A 19,814-nucleotide genomic window follows, 5' to 3' on the forward strand; every position below is an offset into this window, starting at 1 on the left:
GTATGGTTTGATAAAATACTGTAGCATTACATTGATTTGGGATACATAATTTTTTTTATGAGTCTAAAATGAAGAAAAAATGTGTCAGCACCGTTTGTGTCAACATTTTCAAGCATCTATTACACGTAGACACTTACTTCTCACACCAACATCTCTATGAAAGAAATATTTTATATCATTAATAATAATAATGTATAATAATTATTATAATTAAATAATGTATTATTATTATTATTATTATTATTATAAGTTCCAGTAACCTAAAATCTACTTGTGAGGTTATTTAACATTTTTGACCCCTAGGTATTTAAACTCTAAGTCTAGGAATATTCAAGGGACTTACTAAATGGAATGTCAGAGAAAATTTGTTAGAGCAATTTTGTTTTACAGTTCTGTTCTATTAAGACAAATATATTTGTAAGTTTCTGAGTGAAAGAAGAGTTTTTTATTTTATATATTTAAATATGTAGATTGGACCATATGCTATACATTGTCAAAGATTGCTTCTGTCTTGCTCATTATTACAGCCCAGTGTCAAGGTCAGGAACTAGACATTGAATTTGCTGAATGAAAGACAGCTGAGTCTCACTTAGCCTTCTTGTTGTCACTGTTGCCATTTTCCTCAGCCCCCTCAGAGACCTGCAATGCACAGAACATAGTGCTCAGTGAATGCAAACTGATTAAGGAAATGAGCGTTACTAAGGTTACCACCCACCTTTCACCTCCAATGAAAGCAGAACCCCATGCCCGCACTGTCTCTCTCTCTTTCTCTCTTTCCATCCTGACCTCACACTGTGTGGCCCCACATGTGCCATGTAATTTCCACCCCCCCCAATTTCACTCATTCTTTCTCTGAGGATGCTGTATCCTCTGCTCCCCATTCACATCACCTCTACAGCTTACTTGGTAAGGAAGCAATGTATCACAAGCAATTTATGTGTGTGCTTTTGTCTGAGCTTCAAATGCCTAGAACTAAGGCTGCTGAAAACATTTCTTAGAGGTTTCAGGCACAAGGGTGGGATTTTAGATCCTCTGCTTTTCTTTTCTATTGTAAAGTTCAGCTAGCTCATTACATAGAGTTCTCCTGACCTTGTCAGATTCTGCTTCTGGCAAGTGGCCCATACTGGAGTAGGTTCACACTAATACCTGCTGCTCCATGGTCTGTGTTTGCCTGAGGTTTTACAACTCCTCATCCCCCTTGCCTCCCTGAACTTTCCTCCTGCCTCCAGCATAGACCTGTTCTCCCATCACAGACATGGAGCTAAATTTCCAGCCTGTCTTCATGGCAGCACCTTCCCCTAATCCCATTCCCAAATAGACATATTGTTTGGCAAATGACACTCAACAGGTGTGCATGATGTCTTACAAGAATTGTAGCTGCCAGAAGAGACATAGCTAGAGAAGATCTAACACTTGTGTTGCTCTGCAGGCATCTGTCATGGCCTGGCAGCCATGAAGGCCATGGGCAGGAATCCAAATACAGAACAAGAGGGCACGCTGCCATCCTAGCAGATGGGCATGCAGAGAAGTAGCCAAGAGCCTGTATAACAAACACTATGGACACGGTGACAGGACAGGATGTTCAGCCTGTAACATTCGATTGGCTCTTTATCTGTTGCTTAGAAACCTTGGGTTCAGGAGTTATGTCCTTTCTAATTATGACTTGAACTGGGGACATTCCCATCATAACCAGGATCGGTGACTGCTGTGGATAAGTGTTGGGCAGCAGGAGGCCAGCTGGATCTTTGAAGCCAACTGAGCCAAGAATGAAACCTTTACTTGGAATGAAAGCGGCCTCTCTTGGAGCTGAGTCAGTAAATGCTGTCTGGTTTTCAGAACCGAGAGGTGAGAAATAAAGATGGATTATTGCTTGCTTGTGTTCTTTTCTCCTGCTTTCTCTCTGCATGAGCAGGAAAACCAGGTGAGGCACAAAATGGTCAAAAATAAACCCTTCCTATAATGGCACGCCAGACTGGGCTGGCCTGAGTCAGTCTAGAGAGGACAGAAAAACAAAGAAGTGACTGGACTCTGAATCAATATGTTAAAGAGCCTGCAGGATTACTGTCAAGGATCATGCCTGCCGTGGACTCACAGGTCAGATCATCTAATTCCAACCCCAGCACCCCACTTACTAGCTGTGTAACTATGGCCAAGTTACTAAAGCCTTCTTCTGAGCCACAGAACCTTTGTCTTAGAGATCTTGATTTCAGTTACTATTTGGGCTATTTGTTTTTTCTTTCCCCATGCTTTAAATTCCGGCTCTTATGTTTTAAATTCTCCAATAGTGAATCCATGAAACCCTAGACCCCCACCTTCAACCCCAATGGAAGCAGAACCCGAAGCCCACACATGTGCTCTCTCCTTCCCTCTCTCTCTTTGTATTTCTCTCTCCCCAAACTCATTGTGTGGCCCCAAGCATTTCAATGTGATTTCCATGACTTAGTAGTCATAAACATTGTCTCTTTCAAAGTTTCCAGATGGCTATTGCTGAAAGTGTCTTGCAATCATAATAAGGATCAAAGGCTGCATCTAGCCACAATGGTTATCAATAGGCTGGATACCACATCCCACAATGTCCGGTACAACCATAATCCAAGAAGCTATCACCTCCTTCCTAGACTATTGGAATAGCTGTTTATCACCTCTTCCAATCTTTCTAAAAATCAGCTTAGTATTATTTATGTGTCCATTACTTTTCTTTTATTGGTTATTAGCACTACCTCCTTGTATTAGTTTTTCAATCATTACTATAAGGTTTATAATATACACCTTCAATTTATCATCGTCTATCTTCATACCATAGTACAGCACTTAATGTATAGTATAAGAACCTTACAACAATGTATCACCATTTCCTCATTTCCTTTGTGGTGTTACCACTGTACATTTCACATCTACATGATGATAAATCTGATTTGTTGCAATTTTTGTTTTAAACAATTAACTGTTTTTAAAGAGGTTAAATTTTTTAAATTGCATTTTATTATTTTATGTATCAGTTCCTGTGGCCTTCATTTCTTCATGTAGATCCCAATTCCATCTGGTATTATTTTCCTTTGCTTGAAGAACTTCCTTTAAAATTTATTGAGTGCAGATCTGCTAGTAAGGAATTCTCTCAGCCTTATTTGTCTGAAAAAAATCTCTATTTCACTTTTATTTTTCAAATATTATTTTGCAGTTCTAGAATTCTAGGTTGACAGTTCTTTTCTTTCAGTATATTAAAAATGTCACCCTATATTGTCTTCTGGTGTGACTCTTATCCTTGTTCCTTTTTAGGTAATGTATTAGTTTTCTCAAGCTGCTTTTAAGATCTTCTTTTTATAATTGATTTTCAAAGCAAGTTGATTAGGGGGTGCCTTGGTGTAGATTTGCTTATGTATAGTCTGCTTGGAAATCATTGGGCATCTTGGATATGTATGTTCATAGTTTTCATCATCATATTTAGAAAATTTTCAGCCATTATCTATTTAAATATTTTCCTCTCCTCATTGCTTTTTCATGTACTCCAAATAAAGGCATGAGGTTAAACAGAAAAAGAAGGAAAGAAAGGAAAAATATAATGCTGATTTTGAGACAGCTATGTGTTCTTCAAGGCTAGATACCAAGAATGAAATGAGAAATTTATACCTGTAGCCCAGTACAGCTCTAAGGAGGAATTCGAAATTTGGACAGATTTTCCTACATTAGGTTCTACAAAACATCAGTTCTACAAGATGTTTTCCCAAGAGTTCCACAGAAAATAAGTGAGTAAGGCTTCACAGTAGATCTTCCTCTTAGTGAGTCACAATAGCTGTCATACCAAAGTCTGTGGAAAGATCTATGTTAAAAACCCATTAGCATCCAGATTTATTAGAACATGTACTTTTTAAATCATTAGTCCTTCTAACAGCCCTTAGGATACTATATTTGGGAGTCATCAGCAATTAGATAAAAGGAAAAATGGACATGGATATTATTTCCCAGAGAGGCGGTGAGGAATGAATGAGATGGGAACATAGAATTCAAAAGGTTTTCCTGCAGTATTGTTCTGTTAAATTGAGAATGAGTAAGTGAGAAAGGTATGTTCAATTGGTATGCCCTAATAAAGGACGGTGGGCAGCAATGTTTTGTACAGATGCCATGAGAATAATAGTCATATTTATATAGAGGAAAGCGGTGCAGAAAGAGGTCCAGTGGTTAAGCAAGGACTCTGAGAGGTGCAGAGATCTAGGGCTAGCATTTCAAGCTTTCTGACTTCATGTCCAGTTCTCTGCATAGGCTCAGCACTTTTACAGTCCTTCCTAATCTGGATTAATGAGGGCACTTTACATTCCGGTCAGGAGAGAACCCATCTCTGCTGATGTTTTCATGCTTTACTGCTGGCCAAAGAGCTGAGAGTTACACTGTCCAAAAACCACATATCTGTCTTGAGGTCAATGATATTGACATTTTCTGCCTGATTTGGAGGTGTTTTATCCACAAGCTACAGTAAATCTGATTTAGTCTCATTCTCCATATCACTGATAATTCTGACTTTGGCAGGAGCATGTGCCATTCCAGAGAAACGAAGTGAGGAGGAGGAACTCTATCTGAGATACCAGTGTGATATATAATGAAAGACTGAAATTTGGCTCCTGGTTTTTTCACCTAGAATTAGGGTCCCCCCTAAGAAACTTGGAAATAATTTTTTACAACACATTGGGTCCAATCCCACCCAAACAGATCTGTGTCACCATATTTATTTGGCTTACTAAATAGCCTGTTTCAACCAACTGTGCAAACTTAGGTCACAGAAGCCCCTTTATATGTGATTAAGGAGGGTTGAGAAGGAGGTGGGAGGAAAAAATAACAAGATGTGTTAATGAGAAAAATCCATAGAGCATCTTTCAAAGCAAGGTAAAAATCTAGTTGAGAGATACAGAACTAGCCATTGTCTGTTTCTGCAAGGTGCTTTGGGTATTAGGGGGTCTCCAGTCATAATGCATGGACTCTCCTGTGGACAGAGCCCCAGCGGTGGACAGTGCCTCAAAACGAATTTGCAAAGAAGCACACAAAGAGAGCTTGAGTCCATGACCCTCCTCCCACTTGTGGTGAGGTCTGTTTTATTGCTATAGCCCTTCTTCATTCTTCTGGTAACAGAAAACTGCTTTTTCTATTGGGAATCCATGTTTCTATATTCCTTGTAATCCTTGTGGAGCTGTCCTTATAGTTGTGAGTGTGTAACTAAGACCAGCCAATCAGAATACTTCATCTCTCTTTACAACGGTTGGGTTAAGTAAGAATAGGCACATGGCTCAAGGAAGCATAAGCCTTCCAGATAATTGATATTTGGAGACTGGAAGTGCAGAGAGGGTGGGGATGGGAAAATTTCTTTTTCTGAATAATAAATTTTAAAGACATGCCTTGGTCATCTCTCTTACCACAGAAAGTCTGTGAGAATTGAACCTACATGTAGAAGGAAGAAGAGCTGAAAGATGGAGATTGAAGAGACAGAGACAACAAAGAAAACTCAAATAATCTCTTCTGTGTCACTGAATCAAGCTCATTTCAGATATGTAAGCCAATATATTCTCCTTTCAGCTTCAGATTTCTGAGGCTTTTGGCTAAATGAGTGCTAATACAGTATATGTTGAAGTCCTTCATGACCATACTCTCTAGGACCATGTTTTACTAGTGCAAAACAAACATGACCTAGTTTGCTTGTGATACTCCTCTTGAGTAGGGGATGTGATTTAGACAAAAGTCATCTAAAGATATGAGATGGAGGTAATGTTTACATCAGAGTGATCTGAGTCACTCAAAAAAGTTTGTCATTAAAAGAACATTGAGGAAACAGAGCCAGGAGACACACCAGAGACACAGCAATGACTATTGACCCTTTCTCTGCTTAAGGAGGAACCATTGTCCTCCCACTACACTTAAGAGTATCTTTCATTAAAACTAATAAAGCTTATTTCATTAATTGCATTTTGCTACATAAGTGACAATCATGTCAATATCCTTTTGCTGTAGAAGTGAGGCTCACATAATAGTTTCAAATATTAATCATTGATTTTTTTCCAAGATTATTTCTCATTACCCACACCCTTATAAGTAGAGTAACTGGGCATCTTGTCTGCTCTGTTACAGGGATGAGATGACCCAGTAGAATGCCTAACTCAGTTTTCAGCTTTTGAGTTGTAGAAGTCTAGACAGAAGGAAGTTGGAGGCAATAGAAGAAAGTTGAGTAGTGGGTGAGATTCCTGCAAAGGAGCCTCCATATCATTAGGGAAATGAGATCTTGAAACAGAATAATTTTGAGTTATAAAAAATACCACAGTTACATTTCTGAAGCACTAGAATTACTGGGTAGACAGATTCATACTTACTATTGAAATGTTAAAAATATTGTTTAAGAGTAAAATTATCGACAAAATATTTTAAATCATTTGTTTAGCATTACATTTGAAATTAGGATCACTAAGCATAAGGTTTTGTGTTCAATAGAACTTTTTTTGTTACAGAGTTAGCACTTAACTCTGTATGGGCTATGGCCTCCGCACACCTGCATCCCATGGATTTGTGCCTGGGGATACTTCCTCTTCAACTTATCAAAGAATCCTCCTCCCTAGGCCAGCAATGCATAAAGGTAACTGTTAAGGAAGGCTAGCCTAAAGAAGGCGGCCCACTCAGCACTCCTGCGGTATGACTGTCAGCGCCCAGCCCACCCACGTCCCCTAACAGAGGGTCTACAGAGCCCATCTGTGTGGGAGGCAAGGCACCAGGAAGGGCAGGCAGTTCCCTGTGCTCCAAGTTAGCACCGTCTACCGCAAAGGAAAGACGTCTGTCTTATTCAGCCATGATGACATGTTTTCTTTTTCTTCATTTTAAGAAGGGATATTGTTTATTGAACAAAAAGTATGCATCAGGAGACATATTAGCTGCTTTATGTGTGTTATCTCATTTAATGCTCACAACAGCACTATCTGGTAGGTTTTATTAGCCCTACTTTCAAATGAGGAAACAAAGCTCAGAGAGGTTTAGTGACTTACATTAGGACATACAACTGGGGAAAATTGTGAGTTGAAGGAAAATTAGCCTGACTTTGAAGCCTGTGCATTTCAGTTATACCTCATACTTCCCAAATTTGAACCACATTAAAAGGATCAAATTTTGGCTTGATGGCTTAGTGTTAGGTGAAAATTCATTAAACCCTGTCTGTATGATCTGTTTGAACAATGCTAACTCTTGCTACTCTTGGGCCAAGAATCCTCTGCCCCTACATATTCATATAGTTGGCTTTTCTCATTGTCAGGTCTAAGCTAAAATGTTACTTCCTAAGAAAGACTGGTCCTACTGACCTTACCTAAAGTAGAAGAGTAGCCCCACTCCCCAGACTCTATCACATCATCATTCTTTCTGTTTACCATGCCCTGAGATGATCTTTCTTCAACAGGAAATCCCCCATGTGCCCCTTAGCAGGTCTCTGACTTCCATTCTTGTGTCTCTCCCCTGATATCACAGGATCCAGAGTGAGCCCTCTAAAATGCAGGTCAGTCATTACACATCTCCACTCAAACTCGTCAAAGCCCTCCCACCACCCTCAGAGTAAAACTACAAGTCCTCACCTAGTTTGGTCTCTCCCTCTACCTCCCCGACTCACTCTGACCCAGTCACTGCTTTCTGAACAGGCTACAGGATCTCTGCCTTTGCAATTTGTCTGCATGGAATAGATTTGCCCAGATATCCTCACTCCCTGCTTCCCTTAGGTCACTGCCCATTGTACCTGGTTGCTTAAAATAGTGAAGAGTGATATAATAAATCTCACTTTTTCATTTAACCAAAGTCACTTTATAGGCATCCTCACAAAACTAATACATTGTTTGATTCTACTGACCTTCAAGGATACAAGCTTCTAAAGGAAAAAGTAAAAATCTGTTCATCTTGTTATTTCTAGAAAAAAAGAATAGATTTAATCTAACCTTAGTGGTCAAAGATTTAAATGATCTCATTTGGCATTTATACCATTCTATTTTTCTCTCATTTCTATAAGCTGCTATTTAAAAATTTTTTTTATCAGTTCATTTATTTGTTCATTTACTCTTTTATTCAGTGATCATTTTTGAACATCTACAAATTTCCAGCAGTGCAAATACAAAAATGAACATGACCTGGTTCCTGTCCTCAAAGACCACACAAAATCTAGTGAGAGATGTTCCTGCAAACCCTTAGTAGGGACACTGTGACATGTGCCACCTCTTGTTTCCATGGGGGAGTTCCCCATTAAACTATTGCAGAAACACATTTTCAAAATTACAAAAGTAAAAAGAACATTCTGGAATCTCATTTTTAGGGAGCCAATACAATAAAAGACAGATGGTCGCTGATGAAATGTAGTGTTCATACCAAATAGCATGCTCATTTTTATATATTTAAGTGTCTCAGTAATAGAGTTTTGACTATAGCTCCATACTTTTCTTAATTCAGTGTTCAATGCCTGACCAACCTATTGTGTAAGAGGTAACTTTGATGAAATCAAAGGGAAACAGTAGGAGAAGGGCAAGAACCAAAATTGGTATTTATTTTTTTATGACACTAAGTAGCTAAATGATCACTCACAAGTCCTGACTCCTGCTCCTGCCTTCCATCCACTCCAACAATTCCCCTTGGGTTGGAAGAATTAAGAAATAATAAATGAAGGAATGAAGTATGAATCAGAAGAATGACAGGCTCGTAGTTTTCTTTTGGTTGTAATTTATTTGTGACCAAGCATTTAATGTCAGTGAGTAATGACTGCAAGTAGAATGCATTCAGAAACCCAGTTTGAGTGCATTGATAAATGAATATGTAGAGGAGGCACGGAGTTGTTCTATTGCAGAAGAGAATATAGTAACTGTGAGGAATTCTAGATTTTGGAGACCCTGAAATATGGTTTCACTGCCTTGTTATGGGCAATTTACTTTAAAATACTTCCATGTAACTAATAATATATTGTGTGTGGATATGTTTATGGATGGGTGCATTCTGCATGTTGATGTGTGTGAATTAACTTTAATTTATACCTTAGGGACAGCCAGTTAGCACTTGAAGTACTCCAATTAAGAATTCACATTCCAGAGTGACTATACGAGCATTTCAAATATTTATTCTAAATGTCTTCTGATGATACGAGGTATTAATTTAGAAAAGGAATGTTGATTTTCCCCTGCTGGTAAAAATAAGTGGTGTTCAAGATCTCTTGTTGACTAGAAATATTTAAAAGCTTCAGTGCCTTTTCATGAACCAGATATAAAAATCTGCCAGTTGCAGTTGCTCAGCCCCTTCAGAGCATTACTTTAGGTCTAGAACTGGTTTGGGACCTGGGTAACACTGACTAATGAATGTTCTTATCATCCTGTCCAATTAGAAAGTGGCTGAATGGGAGTCCATTTCAGAAAAAAAAATCATTCAAGCATGGCACATTTGGAGTGCCTGATGTCATAGGGTGTCCCATCATAGGAGGAATGACAGTTTCTGCACCTGCCCAACAGCAGTTAAACAAGCCGTTTAGAAGTTGTCAGGAGACTTATATTCCTGTAAGATCCCACTAACAGTGAAGTTGTAAGAAAGGAAAATATATAATAGCTACTGCCTCTAACCACAGGGCTCTGCTGAAGACTGCCTCACCGACTTAGATCGGTTCACATCAGGCCTCCACCAGGGACCACGGTCCTCCTGTAATCTACACTGAATCATAACTCTGGGGCAGAAGCACTACAATGAACAATCCCCCCATTTACAAAATGTTTTATAGTTTTGAGAACCACTTAAAACCCACACAGAGGAATAAGTGATGAGCAGAACACCAACCGCCTGAGACATCTCTGAGGGACCATCATCCTCCAAAAGAGGCTGGGGCACAATGGAAGTTACAAAATCTAGATTAGACGTATCTCCCTGTCATACAGAAATGCCTAGTGGAAAAGCCTCGTGATTGGTACTATAAGAAATAAGTGTACAAAGACCTTTATGGGTCTATTAAAATAAGCACAAACCAACCCGTAATTATTTAAATAAATAATCACAGAGAAGCACATTTTTGTCTAAAAGTTTCTATAGAACAAACATCTATTTGTTCTCCCAATTTCCTAGGCTCTGTTAGTGGAGCTTAGTAGGAAAATAAATAAATAAATAGAATGGTATTCTGAAGCGCCTTAAATCTTCATAAAGTTTATCTGCCTCCAAAATGATATAATTAGAGGAACTAAGGGCAAGCAAAGGGAGAATGAGATTGCTCCCTTAAGGTAATTGCTGTGTGATTATTACTTAGAAGGAAATTGTGAGTTGCATAATTTTCTTATTGTTCATTGCTGCCAGTTCATTTTAATCTGCATGAAGTTGAACAAACCCCAAAATAAACAGCGAATTCCTAAAATGCGAAATTATCCTAATGGCAGTAAATATCTTAGGTGTTTTGATAATCAGTAAAAAAACTTCTGAGGTCTAAAGGTTGGAGTTAGAGCATCATCTCTCTTTTGAGATTTCAGTTAAACTGTGTGTGTAGACACAAAACAAACATCTTAAATAAAAGCACTGTTGCACACACAAAGAGCACAATTCGTGGTTAGCCTGTTGGTATAGTCAGTATAGAATGGCAAATAGAAGAATTCCATTTGAGGAACTGAATCATCCGGTTTACCTACAATGTTCAAATCAACTACATAAACACTAAATCTTTACTGTAAAACAGTGTATTAGCCAGGTTCTCCATAGAAATAGAACCACTAGGATGTATATATAAATACATACAGGGGGAGATTTCTAAAATTAGTAATTGGCTTACACACTTGTGAAGGCCAAGAAGTCCCACAATCTGCCATCTACAGGCGGGAGAACCAGGAAAGCTAGTGATATAAATCAGTGTAAGTCTGAATGCCTGAAATCCAGGAGCACCAACGTCCACGGGTGGAAGAAGGATGTCTCAGCTCAAGCAAAGAGCAAATTTGCCCTTCCTCTGCTTTTTTTTTCTAGTCAGTCCCTCAATGAATTGGACTATGCCTAACCCACTTTTAAGAGGGTGATCTTCTTTATTCAGTTTATTGATTCAAATGCTGATTTTTCCAGAAACACTCTCACAGACACACCCATAAATAATTTTTTTTACCAGCTATCTGGGTATCCTTCAGCCCAGTCAAGTTGACACATAAAATTAGCCATCACAAGCAGTATAAAGCATAGAATCAATGTAATTGCCCAGACAATTTAAATTTGAAGCAGAAACATACACATATTTTAGCCTAAAATAATCAGAGGTCCAGTGTCTAAATATTCTGGATAAATAAAACTAATTCTCTCATGGGCAATCAGATTAGAGCTTTTGTAATTATTCTGGTACAGTGACCCATGTAGACATTCAAACGGCCATGTCTCCATTCACATGTAGACAGAGTTCCTTAATTCTATTATGTTTCAGATCTGGAACAATTGCTTTCAATCTTAAAAATTCCATTTGGGTAGTTTCAGGATGTTAAGACTTTCCCCTCTGTCCATGTTAACTTTGCTTCTAAATAAATTAAATCTCATGATTAAAGGTGAGCAATGAGAAGAATTTACTGGACCTTTCTGTTACGTTCATTTGGGTTGTAGTTAATGTTGTGTACAGGAATAGGGGCATATTGGGAGTAGATTTAGTGTTTTATGTTGGCTTTCAAATGGATCCTGATAAATACCAATGTAGCAAATATCAAGTGTCTTAACTGCACAGCATCTCTCAATCCATTCCACTCATTTCAGGTAAAAGCAATCCCTTGTTCTTTGAGCTGTACCAGCAGACCTACCATGCTTCTGCATTGCTTGACTTCTGATCCAGCTTCTTGTTCCAAGGGAAATACTGGGACATATGCTGATCCAATCAGAGCCCATACCTGGGATTTCTGGGATTCAGAGATAGTGGTAACTGCTGGTGGCAGAGCTTAAAAACATGAAACTCAGAAGCTGTTAGTGGCCATGTCATTTGCCATTTAGGAAAGATCCATTGACAGTAGAGAAAGTGGAGTTAACCCAGTGGCAGGAGGAAAAGGAGAGAGAATCCTGTTAGTAACTGAGAGTTCTATTTCTTCTCTCACTACAGTTTTGTGTTGGACCATTCCTTTGATTGTTTGAGACAATAAATTTTCAATTTAGTCCAACCTTGACTTGGGCTTGCCAATTTGCAACTAAGCTAATACAAATTGACACGTAATGTCTGATTATTTTATCAATACCAGCATAAACCAATCAAGGATAACACATTTATTACAACATGGAAGGAAATCTCCTAAATTGCATTTCAGTCTACTCTAAAGCTGACATATAAACAAGATGAATCATACTATATACTTCTCTTCCCCGCAAAAAAAACTGGCTGTTTAGCACTCCACATCTGATTGAGTTAACCTAAGTCCAAATATATAAATGGAATTTTCAAAATGCTGTAAATTTGGATTTAATTCCATATAGGTTTAAATGTGTATAGGGTTAAAATTTTTAATGCCAATCTTGTCTCCACCTCAGAGCATTTTCACAAGCTGTTTCCTCTCTCTTGAATACTCTTACTTTCATGGCTCATTCTTCCTCATTAAAGTCTTAATAAAATATTGCTATCTCTGAGATTTCTTTTTCTCATCTACACAAAATAGATTATTCCCACCTGTAGTCACTTCTATTACTACTGTTTTGTTTTCACAATAGTCCTTCCTGAAATTCTTATCTGCTTCTGATTTCTTTCACTTCAACTTTAACTGAAATATACACTCCATAAGTAAACACACAAACCTGCCTTGTTTACCAAGCACCCAAAACAGTGTTGAAGAAGGAAGGGAAAAAGGAAAGGACGGTCAGAATGCTTTCTTCTTTCGTACATACCCTGTTGACAGCAGAGTACCACAAAGGTAAACTCAGTTAATGAGTTTTTGTATATTTTATTTTGTTTAAATACAAATGATTCTAATGTTTGGAAGCATAATGAGAGTATTAGCCAGGATTACCAGCTGTTACTTGCAAAGCTTCTGAGGGACAGTACTTCTTAGGCCACCACATTTTTGGACCTTAAAACTCCAAAAGCTGCATTTTCTTATTATCCAAATATGATCCAATTTGCAGCTGTAGCCAAACACTAAGTTAATCACACAAGGCAAGTCTAGCAGCCAGAATGCCATTGGGTTGCTTTAGAATAGATGAGCATCCCATGGTCCCATCCTCCCCCTACTCCATAGCTATAACTGACTTCCTACCAGCATAATGGTGTCAAGCAAGCCAATTGATTAATCAAACCATTTCTCAATAAGCACAAAATCCAAAGGAGAGTAACATCTTGTGTTTAGGAAGCTGCTGAGACCTCAGCAAATGCAATGTATCAAACTTATCTGTAACTGAGAATAGTTTGCCAGAGATATGCTAACTTAGGTCCACCTGATCCAGTATCTTCCTTTCCCAGGCAATATTATACTTTTAAATTCTTTTCTCTATTTAAGGCAATTTCTCTTATGTTAATACATTCTTTCCCTTTATATGTATTCACATTATAACCCTATTCACCATAGGATCTGCCCTTAAGAGATTAATTAATTCAGCTAATTCCTATAGTACAGGGTGCCCCATAACTTCAGCTTACACAAATGAATTTTAATATAGGCTTTAAAGAAATGCCTAATGAACTACTTATGATCTTAGATATAGTGGGACATAAACAAAAAGACTGTAATGCCAAAACTCGAACACTGTAAAGATTTATAACTTTATAGGCAACATTTCAATTATTGAGGAGAGGATAATCATAGAGATTTAGAACTTAGAAATCATTGAGTCAAGTTCTCAATTGTGTGCGTGTGTTTGCAAAATTCTTTCTTCAAAAGGATATTTATATGGAAATGTAATGTGTAAAACAAATAAAAATGACTTGGAAGTGCAAATGTAGAGTAAGGACCTGCAAAAATTTGCCCTTTCATAAAAGCAACAAAATAACTTGCAAAAATTGTCAGAATCTACTTTTATAGGACAAATTAACCAAAGGCTTGCAGCAACTCAGAAAACACTTATACAAGAAAGAAAACTGAATCCTGATTTTTTAAAAATGAAAAACAAAAATCAGTGAACTTTGGAGTATTTTAAGTTTGTCTAGTTGCATTCCCAGCTCCCTTGCCTAGCTGTGGAAAATACCAACAAACATTCCTGATACTAAAGGGAGTAGAATAAAGCTAGAGGATCTTCCAAAGTCTCATTCCCAAAGAATTATCATTATTTTACCTGTCAGGTGGTTCCCTGGAAGATCCCACACTAAAGTCTTTCTTTATTTGACCTGACTCAGAGCTTACCCAGTGCTAAAAGCCTCATCCTAGGGAACATTTACGTGCAAGTTTTTTTTAACATTGAAGCTGCCTTAGGTAACATAAGATTTGGGGCAAACAATGGATCAGTCAAAAGATTTAAAAGGAAAAGCTGAATAGTGAGAAGGCTTTAGGGATTTGTAAAGCTCTAATACTCCAGGGAATCTAGAGGACCACACAGATGCCTAGAGCTGTTCATATACTCAAGGAAGACCTGGAAGGACCTAAACTCTCATCTGGATTCACCCTGAGGCTCTTTGAAAGCAGGAACCAAAAGGCTAAGGCAGCATGTAAACCGTCTGGCTAAGTGTGGAAGGCATGCCCCAACACATACACAAAACTCCTCAGTGAAGACTAGATTTCTTAGTTTAACTCACGTAAGGTAATCTCTGTTCAGTTATTAGTGGAACACTAGCTGAGTACAGACTTCAATGGCCACACATGACTGAGAATGGAGACTTTACAAAATCAGCTCAGAAACTTAAACAAGCAACCAGTAGTACAAGAAGCAACAAAACAACAAGAAAACCCTGGAGAGGAGGGAATATCTGATTTCCAAAGTTATCACATTATACGATCTTAAGTGTACAGATTTCAAAAGAATTTGCAAGCCATGCAAAGAAACCAGAAAATAGGGTCCATAAACATGCAAAGGAAATCAAATAATAGATACTGTCCTTGAAGAAGCATAGATATTGGACTTGTTAGTCAAAGACCTTAAATCGGCCTTTTAAATACTGTTCAAAGAGCTAAAGGAAACCATGCCAAAAGAACTAAAGGGAAGTATGAAATGACATGCCAGTAAGTAGATCATATGAATAAAGAGATATAAATCATAGAAAGGAATAAAACAGAAAACCTTGAGTTGAAAAATACAATAACTGAAATTGTTGATGGGCAGTCTGTACCAAGGACGTCTAACCTGTGCACTGGGCATGACATAAACCTGGAGCAGCTGCAGTCTAGTTCTTGACTCTAATGGAGAAAGAATTCACAAGCAAGTCAAGCAGGTACAAGCAGGTCGAGCAGATGCAAGCAAAGGTAGTTTATTAAAGCAAAAGTACACACTGAAGGAGGGAGTATGGCATGTTCAAGAGGTGAGCAGCCCTGCGATGTCCCTTCTTGAATTCTTACCTTACTGTTGGCAAAGGTTCGATGGAATATTCATCAAGATAGGTGGGGTTTTCTCAGAATGGGGAGGGTTAGGGACTACACCCTCTTTTTGCCCTGATATGGTCAGCTTGGGAACTGTCATGGCACCAAGGGGTATGATATTTAATATGTTAATGAGAATAACATGAACTTTCGGTTAACTGTAGGTTACCTCAGTTCTCCATTTAGAATCTAGCTGATTTGCTTTTGCTTAACCTGTTTTTCCATCAACTAATGCCCTAGAATCTACCTGGTATGTTTTTGCTAAACTTGTTTTTGGCTGTCTGGCCACCCAAACTGTCCTCAAGCTACTAATAGTTTGTGGTTTCTTGATTCATCCAGGGACTGACTCTCTTCTTGAACTACATACCTATGTCAAAAAGAAAAATTCACTGAAGGGGCTCAACAGTAATTCAAGCAGACAGAAGATAAAAAGAGATCTCAAATATGGGTCAGTAAAGATTTTCCAATTGAGTAACAGAAAAGAAAGGAAAACTAGTAAAAGGAAAAAAAGGATGAAATAAAAAATCCCCAGAGACTTGTGGAGCACAATCAAATATTCTAATGCATGCATAAATGAGAGAGAAAGAAGGAAGAATACTTGAAAAAAAGACCGAAATCTTCCCAAATTTGATAAAAAGCATTAATCTACATATGTAAGAAGCTTCATGAATGTCAAGTAGAGTAAAATTAAAGAGATTCCACCTAGACATCTTACAGTCAAACAGTTGAAAGTCAAAGACAGAATCTTGAAAGCTGCAAGAGAGAAGTGACTCATCATGTACAAGAAATCTTCATCAGAAACCATGGAGCCAGAAGTAGTGGGGTGACATATTCAACATGCTGAAAGAAAAACTGGTCAAAGAAAAATTCTGTATCTGCCAAAACAATCCTTCCAAAGTGAAAAAGAAATTAAGACCTCCTAGATAAACAAAAACTGAGTGTGTTTGCTCCTAGTGAAAGTTGCCTACCTGCCCCCTGTGAATGCCTGTATTCTTTTTCCCTAATATTATCACTCTGAAAGAATAAAACAAATATCATTAACTGGGAAATTAATAATAGGCAGCCTTTTCCTGTCTTTAATGAATGTGGTCTCTAGAACACTAAGCAGTTGTCAGAAGTAGCAAATTAGAGTTGTATACAGCAACAGAGAGAGATCTTTAAAGCATAGGATTGATTTAAATGTAAAAAGTATAATATAATTTATGTAAATTTAAGCACAAGCATGCATTAATACATTGTATGTATGTTTATGAACATACATAACAATATTTTATAAATTTTCAATGAGACATATATATCTTGAACAATTTTGGAGTAGATGTGGGGGTGGGTGGAGCATGGGAGTAAGGAGTAGGAGTATGGATTGAGTTTTAAGGGCAAGAGAAAGGTAAAACAAGAAAATATTAATGGATGTTAATTATATGTCACAACTGAAATGATTAACTCATCTCAGTATATCTCAGATTCAAAAAGAAAATTTTAATAAGGTAGAGGTATATAAATGGATATGGAAAGATGTCCAAGTTATAAAGTAAAAAAGTAGTTGTGGAGTACTCTGATCTCACTTGTGTAAATAGAAATACACATAGACACACATACTATGCTTGGATGTGTTCAGAACATTTCTGGCAATATGCACAAAAATTTAAACTCATTATGTCTGGTGAATAGAACTGAGTAATGAAAGTTCAATTTTACATGTATAATCTTTTGATTATTTTTTATCATGGAAAACATGATATTGGTGCAGTAAAATTGTTTGAAAATAGCAAAATAGAGGGATGTGAAGCTCAAGATAATTCAGAAGATATTGATGGAACATTTGGCTTTATTTAAAACTTTTGGAAACTCAATTCAATAAACATTTATTTCAGATTCCCTGGAATATGTGAGAAGTAGGAGAGTATGTGCAAGCTGAGGAGGTTTAAGTGGATGAGGTATTACTTTAAAAGTAAAAGACATTTGTGCCCATGAGGAGGCAAAAAGAAATAAAAACAACAAAAATGTGGAGTCTATTTTTGCCAGGGGTTTGGGATCAGGTGGGCTAAACTGACAAGTCCATGTAAAGGTGTATGTGACCTCAGAATCTTATTCTTCCTTGCATCCCCCTCTCCCAAGCAGATTAAGAAAGAGCTCAGCAAACCCAGAACACCATATGGTAAGTACATATTACTTAAATGGAATAGAGACTGCATTTAGGGGTAGGACTGGAGAATCACGGAGCTTCAACAAGGGAGATCATGTAGGAGATGGGAAGTTTGGCAAGGCCAGGGAGGTGTCCATTGTTCATGTCCAACCTCAAAGCCCATGATGAGCCTGTGTGTGTGCTCAGGCATTTTTTAATGTCTTGATATCCACTTTGAAAGTGAAAATACATGTAAAACACTGAAACAATGCCTGGAACACAAAATGTTATCAATAAATTCAATTACTATTCTCAATGTATAGTCAACGCCTACTGTTTATCTGTTAGAGGTTCTGGAGAAATGCCAATGAACAAAATAAGCAACAATCTATAATCACATCAAGCTTACATTTTAATGGGGAAACAGACCATAAGTAAATAAGCAAAATATGTCATATATATCACATGGTGGTAAGTGTATGGTAAGGCAGTAAAGATTCAAGGTCAAGATGAGAGCTGTACCTTAAATAGAAGTCAGCAATGGTCTCACAGAGATGGTGACATTGCAGCAAACACTTGAAGAGAGTCATGCAGGATCTGTTTGGAGGAAGTTTTTAGTAGGAAGATCATTTTGCATACACCTTTTGGGCATTTGCTAATCCATGGCACTGTGCCAAGTCCTTTGTGCAAAATGATAAAAGTAGTGAGCAAGTATGGATCATTTATTTTGGGCTGGGCACTGCATTGAGCACATTACTTGTACCGTCTCATTTGACCTTCATAAAAATTAGTTTATGAAGCAAGTGGGACTTAGAGAAGTATCTTATACAAAGTAACTTGACTACCCAGCAATGACAGTAGAATTTGACCTTGGGGCTTAGATACCAAGTCTATTATTTGAACCTCATGTTTATTTATTCAGCACCAGGCAATTCTACTCTGTCACAGGGTCTTGTATTTTTCCTTGATGGCACTCAACATTGTATTTAAGGTATTATTCAAACAATGATTTCTTCAGTGTTTTGTTTCTTTTTCTCACTATACTGCACAGAGTAGGAGCACACAGAAAGCACCAACTGAGCTTCTCTTGTTCACCACTGAATTTGAAGCACCTCCCATGATATAAAAGCACATAGGAGGTGCTCAGTTCATATCTTCAGAATTAACCAGTATAACATCTAATCAGCATAATTTCTTTGCAATATTTCACTGGTTACAGTGAAAACATGTTACTTTTCACAGTTTTCAAATAAACATTTAATAAAGAAAATATAAAGGCACCAAATGGTCTGTGTCTGAGAAACATGATCAAAGTTGGTCTTTTGAAAGATTATTCCAGTTTATAACTGTAGTTGATGCTGCTAATATTGCCTATCTAGCATCCACTCTTCGGATAGAGTACTCTAATTTTTCTTTGGAATATCGTCTCTTTCTCATGTAAATTCCTTTTATGGAGTTTATCCCACCATCTATCTCAAAGATGATTAAATGACTTAGTTTTAACATCCAAGATCTGTCCCTTGGCCTCAAGTGTATACAATCCAAGGCAGGCCAACAAGACTTGATTCTGGATGTTTGTTTAAACTCTTGGGAAAGAGATACTTTGTTAACATGTTAGGATGTATCTGGAACTGCTTCTACTTATCCTGCCATGTACATGAGGTGTTTATCTCATGCTGCCTCATAAGAAAAACCTGTCTGATGAAAGAAGCCAACAAAGGAGGAAAAAATACCCAATATCTTTTATCCTCTATAGAAGATATGGGAAGAAACATATCCCTGGCAATAATTATTTGCACCTACATCCATCCATCCATAAAGCATGCCTTTGGACTTTTCCGCTGCATAATAATAGGTACATATTTTTCCCTTGAACCAATTGAACTATAATATTAGTTATTTGTGGGTCATAGTGATTCTCCCCAACATTTAATGGCTTAAAACAACAAAGATGCTATAAAGAGTTCTATATGAATTCACAAGTTGCCTGAAGATAAAGTGTCATGTATGCTCTGATGGAAGGTTAAAAAACTTATTAGAGTAAAGAAAACAGTATACAACCAACCAGCTTCAACAAGGAGGCTCCAAAGAGGAAGCATATTTGAACCAGGCCTTGAGCATTGTTTAACTTATTTAGTTGTTTGGGCAAAGATGAAAAGAAAGCATTTCAGTGCTGAGAAAATGTGGAGACAGAAAGAAGCAATAAGCAGTCTGTTATGGCTGAAGTGAACAGA

At 37.6% G+C, this 19,814-nt stretch overlaps 1 long non-coding RNA gene across 2 annotated transcripts; it reads left to right on the forward strand.

Annotated features, from left to right (window-relative positions):
* Nucleotides 1–1,611: 1,611 nt before the first annotated feature.
* On the forward strand, nucleotides 1,612–16,514 carry LOC118936015 (uncharacterized). 2 transcript variants are annotated; one of them, XR_008999259.1, is made up of 3 exons: nucleotides 1,612–1,845; nucleotides 5,405–5,534; nucleotides 15,795–16,514. It is a non-coding gene; the product is annotated as an uncharacterized LOC118936015 (long non-coding RNA). The 2 variants fall into 2 exon arrangements; XR_008999260.1 differs by lacking the exon at nucleotides 1,612–1,845 and adding an exon at nucleotides 1,922–2,094.
* The last annotated feature ends 3,300 nt before the right edge of the window (nucleotides 16,515–19,814 follow it).

The sequence above is a fragment of the Manis pentadactyla genome, chromosome 9 (genome assembly GCF_030020395.1).
Source record: "Manis pentadactyla isolate mManPen7 chromosome 9, mManPen7.hap1, whole genome shotgun sequence".
Lineage (NCBI taxonomy): Eukaryota > Metazoa > Chordata > Mammalia > Pholidota > Manidae > Manis > Manis pentadactyla.